Raw genomic sequence first — 16,897 nt, forward strand, 5'->3', positions numbered from 1 at the left:
GTAACATTGTTTCATTTTGCTTTGCTTTAAAAATCTATGTACTGTACTTAAGCCCCTTGTATTTTTTTCTCCCTGGTCTTCTGCTGTCACTTTACCCTTTTTATCTACTCGGTTAGCCATATATGCTGCCTCAACACTGCCTAAGAGATACACAAGAAAAAGAATTTCCCTAACAATTTTTCCACCTTTACATCGAGAGTCAGAACTGGCAGGAACAGAAATGATAAATACATTTAGCTCTGAATTTCTGAAAGGAGGTGACACAGTGCTACTTTCCTTTGCTGTTGATGACAGTCCCACACATCTTTGTACTGATCATCAAGCAGAGCAGAGATGGTTGTGGACACTTACTACTGACTCCCTGAGAACTGTGAACACCTAATTAATAGACTCTGGGAACCCCCAGTTTCCCCACGACCCAATGCTGGGTCTGTTCCTTAAAGAAGTGAGAAGTGCGTGTATATGCTCATTAATTCAACAAACAACTACTTTGTGCAAGACACTAGGTCAAATGCTCTCTGGGATACAAAGATACCTAGGGCACAACCCTTTCTTTAAGAAATTCACAACTGGGGAGGCTGGTGTTTCAGTTGGTTAGGCATCCAACTCTTGATTATGATCTCAATCCTGAGATTCAGACCTGTGTCAGGCTCTGGGCTCCCTGCTCACAGTGTGGAGCCTGCCTTGGATATTCTCTCTCTCTCTCTCTCTCTCTCTCTCTCTCCCTCTCCCTCTCTCTCTCTTTCTCTCTGCCCCTCCCCTACTCTTGCTCTCAGTCTCTCTGTTAAAATATAAATAAACAAGTAAGTAAGTAAGTAAGTAAGTAAGTAAGTAAAAACACAAAAACTTAAAAAGAAATTCATGACAGAGGAGCCTGGCTGGCTCAGTGGGTAGAGCAACTCTTGGTCTTGTGAGCTGGAGCCCCAGGTTGGGTATAAGGATTACTTAAAATCTTAAAAAAAAAAAAAAAAAAAATGAATGAATGAAAGAAAGAAAAGAAAAGAAAAGAAAAGAAAAGAAAAGAAAAGAAAAGAAAAGAAAAGAAAAGAAATTCACAATAAACTTTAAAATTTGATTAATGCCATAATGGAAATAGAAGACTCGTAGAGGAGAATGTTTTCACAAACTCTCCAGGAAACTTAGGACAGACTTTAGGGAGGAGCTGGCCTGGCCTATAAGCACTGTTCTGGGGGGAGCTTTTGCTAGTGACCATTCTCAAGTGTCAGGATCCTTCTTTTCCTTCCTCCCTCCTTCCTTCCTTCCACTTTTTTTCTTTTTGGGTATCTGTAGTCTCTAAGGATTAGACACAAACGAGACCACCGGTTTCCTCCCCACTCCCTTTTACCCAGCAGGAAGCATCCTTCTTGGGAAAACAAGCCCAGAGGCTGTTCCGAGTCAGCTGCCGTTCTGCAGATGTCAGAGCGCCTGGCTCGCCAGAATCTTACATGCAAAATCCGTGCAAGGCTAGAGGGGCCTATACATTATTTCTAGCCAATCCAATTAAAAATTATTTGACATCCTTTATGCTAATTAGAAAACCCTCTAGTGTAGATTTAAATATAAGTGGGATAAATTTACAGTGGTTATCTCCTGATTAGGCTTTTTCCAATGCCAACCAACTAACCCTAGACTGTATTCCCGTATCAGGGTGCTTCAAATATTAAGAGTCCAAAGTGCAGACTAAAACTAACATATATCTTATCACACTGTTGGCTGGGGTTTAACCCAGGTTTTATCACACTGTGTAGGCTGGAGTATTTTAATGTAAATTGCAGAAAGTAGAAGAAACAGCAGGTAGGACTGTAAGAGGTACAGAGAGGAGCAAGGTAAAGAAAACAACCCAGCTCATTATTGCTTATTTCTTTCCAAGTTCCATAAAGGATGTGGAAGGAAACTGCTGTAAGCAGAGGCATGATGCTAAAAAGCATGGGCCTCCCAACTGTACCAATAGGCAGTTGTGCCCGCCGGGGTTAGGAGAGGCCCTTGTGTCTGGCATCCGCAGAGCAGGCTGGAGAGAAGGCACTGAAGCCAGATCATCAGGAGATCTAGGTCACCGCCAGTTGAGGGAAGCATGAACCTATTTTGGTAGTTGCTAGTTTAGTGACCATATTTTCGGAAAAAAAAAAAAAAAAAAATCCGCCACATGGTCCTCACAGATGTTTGTGTCCATTCTGGATGTGAGAAGCAATGTGGAAGACGGAAGAACCTAAAATACTAAAAACGTTTTGGTTGTTTTGGTAGCTTCTAGGGCTTTAAAAACAGAGTATCTGACGTTAGAACTCTCTGGAAAAGTCTTGTCCCAATAATGGGAAGAAGTCACTGAGGGGTGCTAAAACAAGGGGACAGAAGGATCTCAACTGTGTTGGTTAAGACTGTTCATCTGGAAATGGCATATCTAAGCTAAATTAGAAGGGAGGATGAAGAAAAGGAGAAAGGTGGCAATTGAAAGAATACTTAGAAAGTTCTGAAAACCGTTCAGGACAAAAGGCCTTTGTGAAGGTGACAGTAGGAAATGCACAAGAAGGTCCGTGAGAACCAGTGGAAGAGAAGTCTTTAAAGCAAGTCTTTTCAGTCATTTCAGTTAAGCCCAATGATCCCTCTCCTCCTTAAGCTTCTTTAGAATGTGTCTATACCACTCATTTAATAATCACATATGGCGGTAAGGAGCGTTTCCTGGGGTAGGAATTTTCCTGAATAGGATATCTTAAGGCAAAACAAAACAAAACGAAAACAAACAAACAAAACCCTTCTTTATTTAAACTTCATATCTCCTTCTTCAACCTAACCCAGAGCTGAATACTTAAAAGACGCCTAAAGCCGATTTGTTCAGTTAAGCATATTCTTAATGTCTCGTGGTTCGAATGGATTTTGTTAATTAGTTAAAATATCAGAATAAAAAAGACAGATGAAGACTATGCCCATATATTTTCTTTGAGTATGGGTATTACAGGAGGTATGTGATGACACAGGGCTGATGAGTGGAGACACACAGAAATCCACTTAACATAGGATATTTTTGTTACCTAAATGAGAAGACTGTGATAGCCAATTAAAAATGGCAGTTTTCCTTGATATGTTTGACAGAGCCAATAATTACCTCTGCTCTGTGGGGCAATTTCTGAAATGGTGCATAAGAATGAGACTATTTGGGAGACTTCTTATGCTAGGCGACTGGATGCTCTTCCCCAAATTGAAATTCATTTCTTTAATTGGGGGGTGGGGGAGTAGGAGAAGGATAAGAAAAAAGTAAAAAACATCATGCATAGTGAATGCTTAACACATGGAGATTACATATACATCTGACAATCATAAAAGAATTCTCTAATATCAAACTAACTCTCTAAAAATTAATTGAATCATTTTTAACGCTTAGAGTAGATCAAATGAGAATAATATGAAATTCGTCTTGGCCACACACAGGTAAAAGGGAAGACCTTAAGATCAGCTTTTTTATATGCCTGTTTAGGGTCCCTCTATTGCTGTTTACACATGAATGACTGCTCTCCAAAGCTTGGAGTAGAGTGGCATTTATGTTCCCATTTCCATGGCAACTGTGAGGAGGCAAGAAAAATAAGGTATGGGGAAATATGCATTTCAACCCTCACTTCCTTCCACCCGTCCGGCCCTCCTCATTTCCATGGGAACAGGAATAGAAAGGCCTCCAGCAGCTGAAAGTAAAAGCTGGCGCATAGACTGCAGCTGTTGGAATGTCAGCCGAGGGCCGCAAATGACAGTATACAGCAGCTGGTAAAATTTTTAAACGATGTTTTCCTTAATAAATTCCCCACTGTAATAATTTACAAGGGGGAAACTGTATAACTAGATGAGGAGGAACAAACACTCAAAGGGGTCTCTGGATTTAACATTCTGCTACCTTTCACAAGTCCAGTAGCATGTATCATTTTTTTAAAGTAATCTCTATGCCAAACGTGGGGCTTGAACCCACAACCCCGTGATCAAGAGTCGCATGCTCTACAGACTGAGCCAGCCAGGTGCCCCAATATGTATCATTTTAAAACAAATGGCTATGGGGGCGCCTAGGTGGCTCAGTCGGTTAAGCGTCTGAACTTCAGCTCAGGTCTCGATCTCGCGGTCTGTGAGTTCGAGCCCCGCGTCGGGCTCTGGGCTGATGGCTCAGGGCCTGGAGCCTGCTTTCGATTCTGTGTCTCCCTCTCTCTCTGCCCCTCCCCTGTTCATGCTCTGTCTCTCTCTGTCCCAAAAATAAATAAACATTAAAAAAAAAACAAACAAAAAAAACCAAATGGCTATGGCAGGAAATGCAGTGAAAAGAAGAGTGGGCCTCATCAAGTCACTGTGATGTCACAAACGTCCTCCAAGTGGTGGATGTGGAAAAAGTCACAGAGGAACGAATTCAACTGAGGGAGGAGAGAGGAAGGAGAGAAGGAGGAATTTAATTAAACTTAAAAAAAAAAAAACAACACAACTACTTAATGGTATTTCATTACAAGAAACCATGTGAAGATTATTAGCTACACCTAGAGTTGGAACACACCGAGCCCAAGGAACTTGCTGAGAAATGTAGACTTTTGTAAAAAATTCTACAAACTTTACATTATAGCATTTGTAAAAACATTACAGCATTTGTACAAAATTCCCTTCACACAGAGTATTGCTATTCCAATCTCCTTGGCTGAGTTCACATGGAGACATGTACCCATGTTTCTTTAGCTACTGTCATTAAAAGGACAGGCTGGAACCTGCCTAAGATGACCCATTTCCCCTCTACATACAAGGTCTTTAGAATACACATTTAACAGGGCTTTATAGTTGGAAATCTGTGTTATAGGCTTTTAGCTTACAGGGAAATATCCTCGTTAATAACTGAAATGAATGCCATCCTTTTAAGCAAATGCAAAGGTTAAAAAAGAAAAAAAATTCTTTTTGATTTACATATCCATAACTTAATTCTCTCTCTGAGGTACTTTCTCATTCTTTTTGGAGAGGTTGTTATTCCAAATTGTTCACTGTAACCTGGCTTCTACTTACACATGCCCCAGGCAAATTCAAAACCTGAACATAATCTAATACAATTCAACAGAATGGTGTCGGGAGCATTAGCCAACGAGATAAGGCGGACTATTAGCAAAGACCTTTGGGGCCTAAATGGGTCTCTTGTTCTTACCACAGTCTCCAAGGTGATATTTCCAAAACGAGATTATGAGAATGAACTACAGAGGCTCCAAGTTGGGATATCCAGTTTTCGCTGGCGATTCACATAAGTCTAACTCCGTTTAGCAAGAAGCATGTATTGAGAATCCACTTATCATCTCGTACCAGGTACTGGTAATACCAACGTTTATGAAGAAGACAGAGTCTCTGTCAGATATCTGGTTTTGTAAATGAAGTATTGCTATTTTATAATTAATCTTATAAAAAAATACATGGTTAACTCTCCTCCCCCACCCCTCACTACTATAGACTATTATTTACATATACAAATATGTAAGGACTAGACAAAATTAAGTCAAAATCCATATTAAGTGACTTAATTCATCTTCTAGACTTTGTAAATTTGAGTGGGTAGACATTTATATACCTGTTGTTTCTAGTCCAAAAAAAGTCAAAGGTATCATAACTAGGTATTTTCAAAACTGTTATTCACATGCACTCAAAACGGAGAGCCCAGAAACATGTACAAAGATTTTGTGAAAAATGGTAAAAACGCCTTTTTTGACAACAAAGAAAGTGAAAACCAGAAATATCAATCACCTTTTAGGAAGGGAAATCAGTTTTAATTCAAGGGAACTTTTAACTTGAATTAAAAATATTTTAAATTCAGGTACTGTGTCAAAATTATCCTTTTTTGCTGATCGAAAAGCTAAAGGACCCAGAATACATCTGGCCCAGGAATCTAAACAGAGAACAGAGGTCTTGGCTAATTCCATTGAGGTGAATGAAGGTCACAACACTAAACTGACTATGCTTTGTTCTCTAGTATAAATACAGTCTTTTATGCTGATATTTTCATGCCTTTCAAGAAAAAAAAGATTTTCTTCTCAAATTGTTTTACTCCACAACCTTATTCACTTGAAATGTAAACCTCCATGTCAAGAGAAGTCAAAATAGGTGAAGCACATATTTTCAACATTCTAGGACATGTCACAGACTTTATTCCCCACCCCCACCAGCCTTTCTGAGATATAGATGACACGTAACACTGTGTTAAGTTGAAGCTGTACATGTTGATTTGGGATTATGTGTATATTGTAGTGTGATTAACCACTGCTGCATTGGCTAACACCTCCATCATCTCACATAATTACCATTTCTTTCGTGGTGAGAATGATTTAAGAACTTTCTTAGTAACTTTCATGTACATAATACAACACTCTTAACTACAGTCACCACGTTGTACATTGGGTTTCCAGAACTTAGTCATATTACAACTAGACGTTTGAATACTTTGACTTCCATCTCTCCATTTCCCCCACTTTCGCGTCCTTGGCAACCCTTCCCTTCTGTTTCTATGCATTTGGCTTTCTTAGATGCCACATGTAAGTGAGATAATATATTATAGGCTTTTCTTTGACTTATTTCACTTAGCATAATGCCCCCAAGGTCATCCACGTTTATGCAAATGGCAGGATCCCCTTTCTCATGGCTAAATATTATTCCATTATATATAGCGCATCTTTTTTATTCATCCATTGATGGACACTTACTTTCCTATCTCAGCTATTGTGAATAAGACTACAATAACCATGGGAGTGCAGATCTTCTCCTTGAGATCCCATTTTCATTTCCTCTGAATGTATACCCAGAAGTGGGACTGCTAGACTATATGGTAGTTGTATTTTTAAGTTTTTGAGAAACCTCCATACTTTCTTCCATAGTGGCTGCACTAATTTACATTCCCACCACCAGTGTACAGGGATGCCTAACATATTTTTGATAACTGCAGAAAACATACCCAGTATAAGAGACCACTAGCTCATTAATCTACATTCTTACATCATATGTAAGTGAGCTTAAAATAAACAAAAACAGAGGTGTTGCTCTGTTGCTTTGATATTGCTATTACCATTTCTGATCCCTGCTTCAACTATTTCTGTTAGGCCTTAATAAAAAGGTCTCTAAATCAAAAAGACAGAGTTTAATTCTTCTACAAGTTCATAATTTTCCCTGGAGGACTGGGCTTTCCAAAGTTGGTAAACTGAACTAAATATTCTAGTCTGACCCCGATGAAAGGCCAAAAATGCTGAGATGGCTCCAAAACCCTAAAAATGGTCCCCAGGCACACTTGACCATCAGGGAGCCTTCATTATGCAAGAGATAGCCAGGATGTAGAGTGGAATGGGTCTCAAACACTACTGTGCACCAGAATCTCCTGGGGGCTTAAAGCATACATTGTTGGGTGCTATTCCCAGAGCTTTTTCTTGTAGGGCTGAGATGAGGCCTAAAAGTTTGCATTTCTAAGAAGTTCCCAAGGGATGCTGATACTCTGGGTCTAGGAAACACATTTGGAGAACTTTTGCTCTATTTTCCATTTCATTAGGCAAACTCTTGAGTACTTGTCAGTCATCCAATTTCCTTTCCTGTAAACCCATGAAAATACAGTGTAGGGTGGCCTAGAATGGGTAAACTGAGCCCAAGCAACGTGGTAACCAAGCAAAGTGAGGGTGGTAACCAACCAAAGGGGTGGTCCTGTGTGGAACATTAGAGCTCAAAAGAGTGAGGAGGGTATTTACATGGAAAGGAAGCCTGGCATGGGTGTGTTAGAGCCCTAGTGGAAAACATCCAGGAGCGGGGTACAATTTGACAATTAGAGCCTGAGCAGGGTGAGGAGGACATTCACATAAGGCAGAGGCGGGGGAGGGGAGAACAGCAGAAATGGCAGACTTGTACATACAAGGGGATTGAGCAAATAAGTTAAGGATTCAGACTCCTCAAAGTCAGAGAAGGGAGTTACAATAATGGAAAGAGAAAACCAGAATGAACACTGTAGTACTGGATTGGCAGTGGAGGTAATGACACAGGGTCAAGACTTTTCCGGTACATAGTAATACAGTTGCAAATGTGTGTGTGTGTATGTGCGTGTGTTCCTTAGCTCTGCCTGCTGAGCGGGCCTACAGGTAATGACACCTCTCTGGTGAGCACATCTACTCCAAAGATCATAGTTTCTAAATAGCATCTTCTATTAAAAGGAACCAGGGCTGCTTGGAGAAATACCTGGTTCCAAAGCTAGAAACAAGAAAGTACAAAAAGAGCCTGGAATATCTTGCTGTTTCAAAAGCAACTTGTGCCCAAAGAATAATGGGAACACGTCCGAAGGACAGAGAAACCATATTGAAGGAGCTCCCAAAGACCAAACAAGCGGTAATTTCAGCATTAAAATAGTGATTGTAACAAAATACAATATTGAATATAATAGGGAAGCTTGAGTCCATATAGGTAAAAATGAAATAAACGGAAACTGATTAGGCATGGCATATTTACATAATTTCAAAGTACCTCCCCAGAAAATTCTTACTAGTCGCAAAGAGGAATAGAGCAACTTTGCATGAAGAACCTGGCAGCAACCACCTTTATTCAAAATATCAAATTGGGCATCACCACTAATGAAACAAATCAAACTCGTGCTCCATCTAATAGAATGGATACAACAGGAAAAATACAGCATCATCTCTAGGATATATTCTGGTCAAACATGTATATCCCGAATCTACTCATGAGGAACCATCAGACAAACTCAAATTGAGAGGCATTCTACTAAATAACTAGTTTGCAATCTTTGAAAGTATCAAGCTTATAAAAGCCAAAGTAAGACTGAGAAACTATTCCAGACTGAAGGTGGTGGCTAAAAAGAGAGAGTTGAATACAGAGGCTGGCTCAGAGTTCATCTTTTAAAAAATCCTTTTAAATAAGTGAACAAATATTCCTCTTTGAAATTTTGCAGAAAAGGATGGACTTTTGGGGGGGGGTTGATATAATCCTACATGGAGGAAGGAGAAGTACCAGATGATTTCTCTGGGTCCTTTCTATAGTCTGCCAATTCCCCCCTGTTTACTATCTACCAGCCTATCTATCGTTCAGAGTGCACTTAACAGAATTTGAGCATTGATAGCTCAGAACTTCACTGGGTAGGAAAAGAACCATGCACTTAAAAAAAAACATGATGAGTGTAAGGAGAGTTGTTTTATACTATAAATCTTACATTAGTAGTAAGAAGGCAAGTCTTAAAAATCTACAACTGGACACAAGATGGGAGGCAGACCATGTCTTCAACAAAAGGGGCTACCATGTGTGGTCCTTCACATGATATTTCTGCCACATGACTGTAGCCTTGGCCAGGAAGTAATAAGAAACAATAGATTGAAATGGGTCTTTAAAGTTAAATACTAACGAAGCCTTCTGGTGTAAATAGGAGCCATCTTTTTATTTCTTATAATGCCTAGTAGACCGGATGGTTAGTAGTAAATGTACATCTAAAGTACTGCAAAGAGCATAAAGAGCTATACAGTATACAGACACAAAAACTCCCTGCCTTCCTCCGCCCCTCATAGGTACTCCAATTGGTGGAGACAATTAATGGTTCAGTACAGCTGAGTAAAATGCATGGCAATAGCTGTCTTCCCTAATCTCTTTTTTATAAAACATTTAAATCTTGCCAGGGCAGAAGCAAGCTTTGACTTGGCTCAAAGCACTGGCTCCTAGTAACTTTGAAAAGCCTCACAAAGAAAATCCCTGAAAGAGGATCAGTGAAAAAAGTATTATCTGTTAGAAGCCATAAGAAATGACTTCCCTTATCCCAGGAATTAAAAGTTAGGCTTAGCACCAGCATATTAGAATAACAATCTTAACATTAGCACTAGGGATTCTGAATTTCATTTGTAAAATATAATGCAAAAGACATCTTATCAGTTTTCCTTTTTCAAAGAAATGGAAAATGTTCATCCTACATAAGAAAATGCTGAGTTTCACTGGACATATACATTCACTCCAACCACTCAGAGCTTGGCCCAGTTTACTGTGAAGTACCCTGAGAATAAACTAAGGTAGGCATTAAGAACAGCCACATTACTTATTTTGTCATTATCTTTTTTAAGTTTATTTATTTCTGAGACAGAGTGCGAGCAAGGGAGGGCATAGAGAGAGAGAGAGAGAGAGAGAGAGAGACAGACAGAGAATCCCAAGCAGGCTCCACACCACCAGCTTAGAGCCCGAAGTGGGGCTTGAACCCACAAACTGTGAGATTGTGACCTGAGCTGAAATCAAGAGACGGACGCTTAACTGACTGAACCACCCGGGTGCCCCAGTTATTTTGCCATTGTTTTAATTATTTAAAAAAATGGTGGGATGATTTTTAAATGTTTCTAGTTAAAATAAGAACAAAAAAACCCCACTAAACTTGGGGGTTAAACAAAAAACCAAACTATTCCCCATGTGGTAGGCTGGAACCTGATAAATTCCTTTAGTTGGACTTTTGTTGTTTCATATTCATTTGAATTTCAAAAAATGTGCCATTAGATTATTGTTAATTTTAGTAGGTATGATATCAATATTATGGTTATAATTTTAAAGTCCCTATTGGTTAAGATATACACCTAACTACTTATGAGTGAAATGAGAGGTCTCCAATTCTTATTTAACACTTGAGCAAGAAAAAGTTGGAGGAGAAATGAAACAAGAAAAGCAAGAGACTGATGGTTATTGAAGCTGGGTGAGGAGTTCATGGACATTCGTGGTACTCCTCTCTACTTTTGTGTTTGATTATTTCCATAATAAAAAGGGGTTTTTAATGCATCTATCATTAACACCTTTGGGTATCATTATGGCAGTGCCACCACAGTAAATTCAGGTTTGGATTTAACTCCTTTCTACACAAAACACTGGTTTAGAAACCTAACTCTATCCTTGCTGCTCCAACCACCTACTACTATAATCAGATACTTAATAGCTACCGTCAACCTCACATATTAACATAACCAATTTTCACCCACACTCAGGTATACCATGGGGAAATCTTTTAGTAAAAGTCAGACACAAGACTTATATACAGTAAGTTGGTCCTATTTCCTCATGTCCATGCTATAAACAACCCATTATAAATGCATTACATTATATTTCAATTAAAAAAATTTTTTTTAATGTTTATTTATGTTTGAGAGACAGAGCATGAGTGGGGGATGGGGAGAGAAAGAGAGGGAGACAGAATCCAAAGCAGGCTCCAGGCTCTGAGCTGTCAGCATAGAGCCTGAAGCTGGGCCCGAACTCATGAGCCGCGAGATCATGACCTAAGCTAAAGCTGGATGCTCAACCAACTGAGCCACCAATATATATATATACATATATATATATAGAGAGAGAGAGAGACGTGAAGGACAAATGTTAAGAAGCAGAAAATGGACAGGGCTTGGTCACTCAGTAGATAGATGTGAGCAATGCGTAGACCAGCTCCTGAGTTTCTTGCCTGGATGGTATCATTCTTTAAAAACGGGAAGTGAGAACAAAGAGTAGGCTTGGAGGATAAGGTCAGTTTTACAGTTTGGATTTTGAGCCGTGTCATTTTATTAATTATTTAAAATATTATTAAATAAGAAAAAACATTCCTGACATTCACATATTAAAGAAGATAAATCATAAAATCATCTAAACAGATGCACAAAAGCAACTGATAGCATTAAGCACCCACCAATTTATTTTTAAAACTTAGCACGTTAGTAATGGAAAAGAGTGTTTTAAACCCACCAAAAGCTATCGATGTAAGACCTGGAGCAAACATAACATTTAATGGTGAATCCTGATCAACAGGCCCTTTAAAACCAGAGACAGGACAAGGATGCTTGTTATTATGGCTCTGGGAATAGCTATCGTTGACGTTCAGACTGATGAAATAGATAAGAGAAAATAATAAATATAGAGTTTAGAAATTAGAGACGAAGGCAAAAAAATTGTCATTTATGGATGATTAATAATTTAATTAGAGACATCTAAAATAACCTATGGATAATGGAATGAAATGACTTAGAGATTTTAACGAGTTTGTTAAAACCCAAGGTCAACTTATAAAATCAATAGAGGTCTATACACTAGCAGCAACCAAATAAAAAATGTAAATAAAACCAAACTCTGTTTCTTCTTGAGACAAAAACTATAAGGTCTCTGGAAATAAACCTAACAAATAGCCTCTGTGAGAAAAAGATTTTAGTTTTGTTAACGAACATAAAAGAGGACCTAAATGAAGGTGAAAGGACTCCCAATAGCATTGATACATCAATTCTTCCAAGATTCATTTATAATTTCAACACAATTCTGCTCAATATCCCAAAGGATTTGTTCACATAAGCCTCGATAAGTTCATCCAAAAAATTCATACTTGAAGAGCAAAGGACCAGGAAAAGTCAAACAAATTTTAAACAAATATAAAAGAAGAGGCATTTGTTCTCCTAAATATCAAAGATTTAGAGTAAGTTCTGCTAATTGAAATGGTGTCGTACCAGCTCAAGGACACACACATAGACCAACAGAACAGAATGAAAGGGCCCAGAGACAGGCCCAGGTACATGGGACTTGGTATGAAACTAAGATGGTGTTATTACAAATCGAGAAGGAAAGGGAGGTCAGACAACTGGCTAGCAAAAAGAGGAAAAGAATTAGGTTCCCCCACACTATAAAAGAAATAATTTGCACAGAAACTGAATAGCTAAATGAGAAAAATAAATATTCCAATAATTTTATATGCAGAACATTGTCACGGGGGCGTATTGGAGGCTGGGTTGGTTAAGCGTCTGCCTCTGGATTTTGGCGTGGGTCATGATCTCACGGTTCGTGGGTTCAGGTCAGGCTCTGCACTGGCTGCACAGAGCCTGCTTGGGATTTTCTCTCTCTCTCTCTCTCTCTCTCTCTCTGCCCCTCCCCCGCTTGCACAGATATCTCCCACTCTCAAAAATAAATGAATAAACAAATATTTTTAAAAATGTCATCTCCACGAAAATCTACAAAAGTCAGTTTTACAAAGTGCTTGGCACACAGGAAATACTTAATAGATATTAACCACCATCTTCGTCTTCATCATCTATGACTTCTGGGTAAGGAAGAAATCTAAAATAAGAGCCCAAAGGCACAAATCACAAAACAAAAATAGAAACCAAATGCCAAGGCCTGCAAGGCTCTGCTCCATCTGGCTCTCTCTTCCCCAGCAGTTTCCTCTCTGGTTTCCTCGAGCTCATCAAGCTTCTCACCCCCAGCTCACTGAACTTCAGTGTAGGCTGTTCTCCAGTGTACCCGTCCTGCTCCTGCCTCGGCCCTTCCACTGGCTGTCTCCTGTCCCTGCAACACTCTCCCTTCTGTAGAGGCGCGGGGATCACTCCCTTGCCCCAGTCAAGTCTTTGCTCAAATGTACCTACTTGGTGGAATCTACCCTCACCACCCACTTAACACTGTGCCCCTCCTAGTACTACTGATTGTCCTGCCCTTGTTCTGCTTCTTCCATACCATCTTGTAAAATACTCTATAGTTTTGCTTAGTGCATTTACTGCCTGTCTTCAAGTAAACGTAAGTTGTATGAGAGCAAGGACTTTTGCCTCTTCTATTTACTACCATATTCCCATAGTATAACAGTGCCTAGTAGAGTACTTAATAAATATTTATTGAATTAATGAGTGAATGAAGATTGATAATAACTCATTAAAATTAGAAATTCTGGCAAACAGAGAGACACCATAAACAAAATTCATAGAAGGGCGCCTGGGTGGCTCGGTTGGTTAAGCGTCCAACTTCGGCTCAGGTCATGATCTCACGGTTCGTGAGTTCGAGCCCCGCATCGCGGCTCTGTGCTGACAGCCCAGAGCCTGGAGCCTGCTTTGGATTCTGTGTCTCCCTCTCTCTCTGTACCTCCCCTGCTTGTGCTCTGTCTCTGTCTCTCAAAAATACATAATAAACATTAAAAAAAAAAAAAGCCCTAAGTTCATATAGATAAGAAAAAACTGAAAAATATGTGTAACAAATATAACCAGTAAAGGATTAATATATAAATACCTATATAAACTAGGAGAAAAAAGTCAATCCATTATGAAAATGAGCCAGTCAGTTGAAGGCCTTAAGAGTAAAGACTTGGGGTGGGTGGGTGGCTCAGTCAGTTAAGCAACCAACTTCAGCTCAGGTCATGATCTTGCGGTTGGTGGGTTTGAGCCCCACATGGGGCTCTGTGCTGACAGCTCAGAGCCTGGAGCCTGCTTCAGATTCTGTCTCCTTCTCTCTCTGTTCCTCTCCCACTCAGACTCTGTCTCTCAAAAATAAACAACCATTGGGGCGCCTGGGTGGCGCAGTCGGTTGAGCGTCCGACTTCAGCCAGGTCACGATCTCACAGTCCGTGAGTTCGAGCCCCGCGTCAGGCTCTGGGCTGATGGCTCGGAGCCTGGAGCCTGTTTCCGATTCTGTGTCTCCCTCTCTCTCTGCCCCTCCCCCGTTCATGCTCTGTCTCTCTCTGTCCCAAAAATAAATAAACGTTGAAAAAAAAAAATTTAATAAAAAAAAAAATAAACAACCATTGCAAAAATTAAAAAAAAAAAAAGAAAGAATAAAGACTTAGGTTTCTCAAAAGAGAAAGAATTCTAAAGACTGCAATGTAGAAGTCCTGCATGAGTTTTAGCTTAAATCCTGCAAGACTCAAGACTGCAACATTAACTCTGGTCTCAATTTTCAGCCTGCCAGCCTGCCCTATAGACTTCAGACTTAGCAGCCTCAACAATCATGTGAGCAATTCCTTTAAAACAAAAAAACCTCTCTCTTATTTCTCTATATATCTGATTGGTTTTATGTCTCTCTGGAGAACCCCAACTAATACAGTGTATGCCAAGTGCTTAGCACAGTCCCTGATACATAGTAAGTGCCACAGAACTATTAGCTCTTATTAGAATGTACTAAAAGTATTAAAAAGTTAATGGTATCAATATGTACCAATTGGGGAGGGCCATAGAAAACTCTGGAGAAAGAGAGTATGAAGTGCGTGAAGGTAAATGAATTTTTAACTCTACTGGCATTGTTTCAATTCTTAAAAAAATGATCTCAAATAAATATTGCAAAACATTAATATTTATTAATTTGGGCACAAATACTTGGGTGTTTATTCCATAATTCTGTTTTTGAAACAGTTCATAAAGAAAGAATTTTTCTCATAATTAAAAAAAACGTTCATTTATTTATGAGCATATTTATGAGCTCATTATTTATGAGCAAACCTGTGCTCATTGAGATAGAGAGCAAGTGGGAAAGGGGTAGAAGGAGAGGGAGACAGAATCACAAGCAGGCTCTATGCTGTCTGCACAGAGTCTGATGTGGGGCTTGAACCCATAAACTGTGAGATCATGACCTGAGCCAAAATCAAGAGTTGGATGCTTAAGCGACTAAGCCACCCAGGCACCCCAGAAAAAGAATTTTGTTTTAAGTGTGCAGAAAAAGCTGAGACAAATATAAACTCTTCATTGGTAGAGTTTGTCTTTAAGGGAAGGGGAGACAGAGAGAGCAGATATCAGCATGAGGGGGCCCAAGAACTTTCTGACCAGTTTTTCTTAATTTGAGAAAGACATGAGTCACCAGAAGAGACGATGAAACTGTTTTGCCAGAGATTACCCCTTGGTGCAAGGCTCTGGGGAAGAGAAGCAGAGACCAGACTGGGTGCAAGGTTGAAGGAATTAAGTTGAGCAGCAGGGGAACAAGTCATTCTCTGAACCTGGAGAAAATAAGGTATGTTAGGAGTAGAAAAATGTACTGAAGCAGCATCTGATTACCCTCAATTTTCTGGGAAGCTGGAACCAAAATCATCCTTTAAAGTTCCCCATCAATGCTATTTTCACTCCATAAATCCCTACTTCCTGATTCTGCAATGAGAAAAATGCTCTTTCCTCTTTTCCAGATTCCCATAGTATTTTGTACCTTTCTTATGAAACTCACTGGACTGTCCCATAGTTTGAAAGTGAACCCCTTACAAGCCTTAGGTGCCTCTGACCCAGGTATGATAGCTCAGTCACATTTGCAACTCCCAGTGAAACCACTTAGTAATATCAGTTTTGACTAAATACTTTTCTGATTCAACCTTAAAGGTAACAAAGTATACAACCACACAGCAGACTTCTGAGTCTCTGTTTAGGTAGAATGCACTCAAATGATTAATGTATTATGTAACCTGACTACATGTCATTTATCCAGACATGGCACCAAGGGTAAGGCTTTTAGCTCTTCACTGGGAAGGTTCTAGAACCTTAAAATTGTGCAGAATTTAGGGGCGCCTGGGTGGCTGAGTTGGTTAAGCGTCCGACTTCAGCTCAGGTCATGATCTCATGGTTCATGAGTTCGAGCCCTGCATCAGGGTCTGTGCTAACAGCTCAGAGCCTGGAGCCTGCTTCGGATTCTGAGTCTCCCTCTCTCTCTGCCCTACCCCCACTCTCTCTCTCTCTGTCTCTCTCTCAAAAATAAATAAACACGAAAAAAACACTGTGTAGTATTTAGCTGTGAAAATCGTTTAGAGGTACCATATTCTTATAATAAACCAAGTCTTTCAAACCTGTTATTGTCTTTGAAAAAACAGTCACCTGTTCTGTAAACGCTCCACACACACTTCATACATTTTTAACTGTTATCTGATAAACATTCAGTGACTTACACGGTACACAAACACATCCACCTTAAAGGTGATTTCAGGTGTTTCTAATATCCAAATAGCCAAAGACAGAGGTAATGATAATAAGGGCTAGCGTTTGCTGTGTCTTTCCCATGTGCCATGTGCTGTTGAAGCAAATAACATGTTTTACCTTATTTTGTTCTCGTAACTCCACAGACACTGTCTCTTATTGTCCACATTTCACAGAACAGGAAACTGAAGTACAGCAAGGCTCAGCCGATTTGCCACACAGCTAGTAAGTGGCACAGAAAGGATTTG

General features: G+C 39.6%; 1 protein-coding gene across 10 annotated transcripts in view; it reads right to left on the bottom strand.

Moving 5' to 3' along the window:
- The window catches only part of RABGAP1L (RAB GTPase activating protein 1 like), a 770,330-nt gene that overhangs the window by 48,160 nt on the left and 705,273 nt on the right, over positions 1–16,897 (bottom strand). The window lies entirely within an intron of this gene.

Source organism: Lynx rufus, unplaced genomic scaffold (assembly GCF_022079265.1).
Source record: "Lynx rufus isolate CCGP_SWC_20201006 ecotype Redwood Valley unplaced genomic scaffold, mLynRuf1.p SCAF_15, whole genome shotgun sequence".
NCBI classification, from domain to species: domain Eukaryota; kingdom Metazoa; phylum Chordata; class Mammalia; order Carnivora; family Felidae; genus Lynx; species Lynx rufus.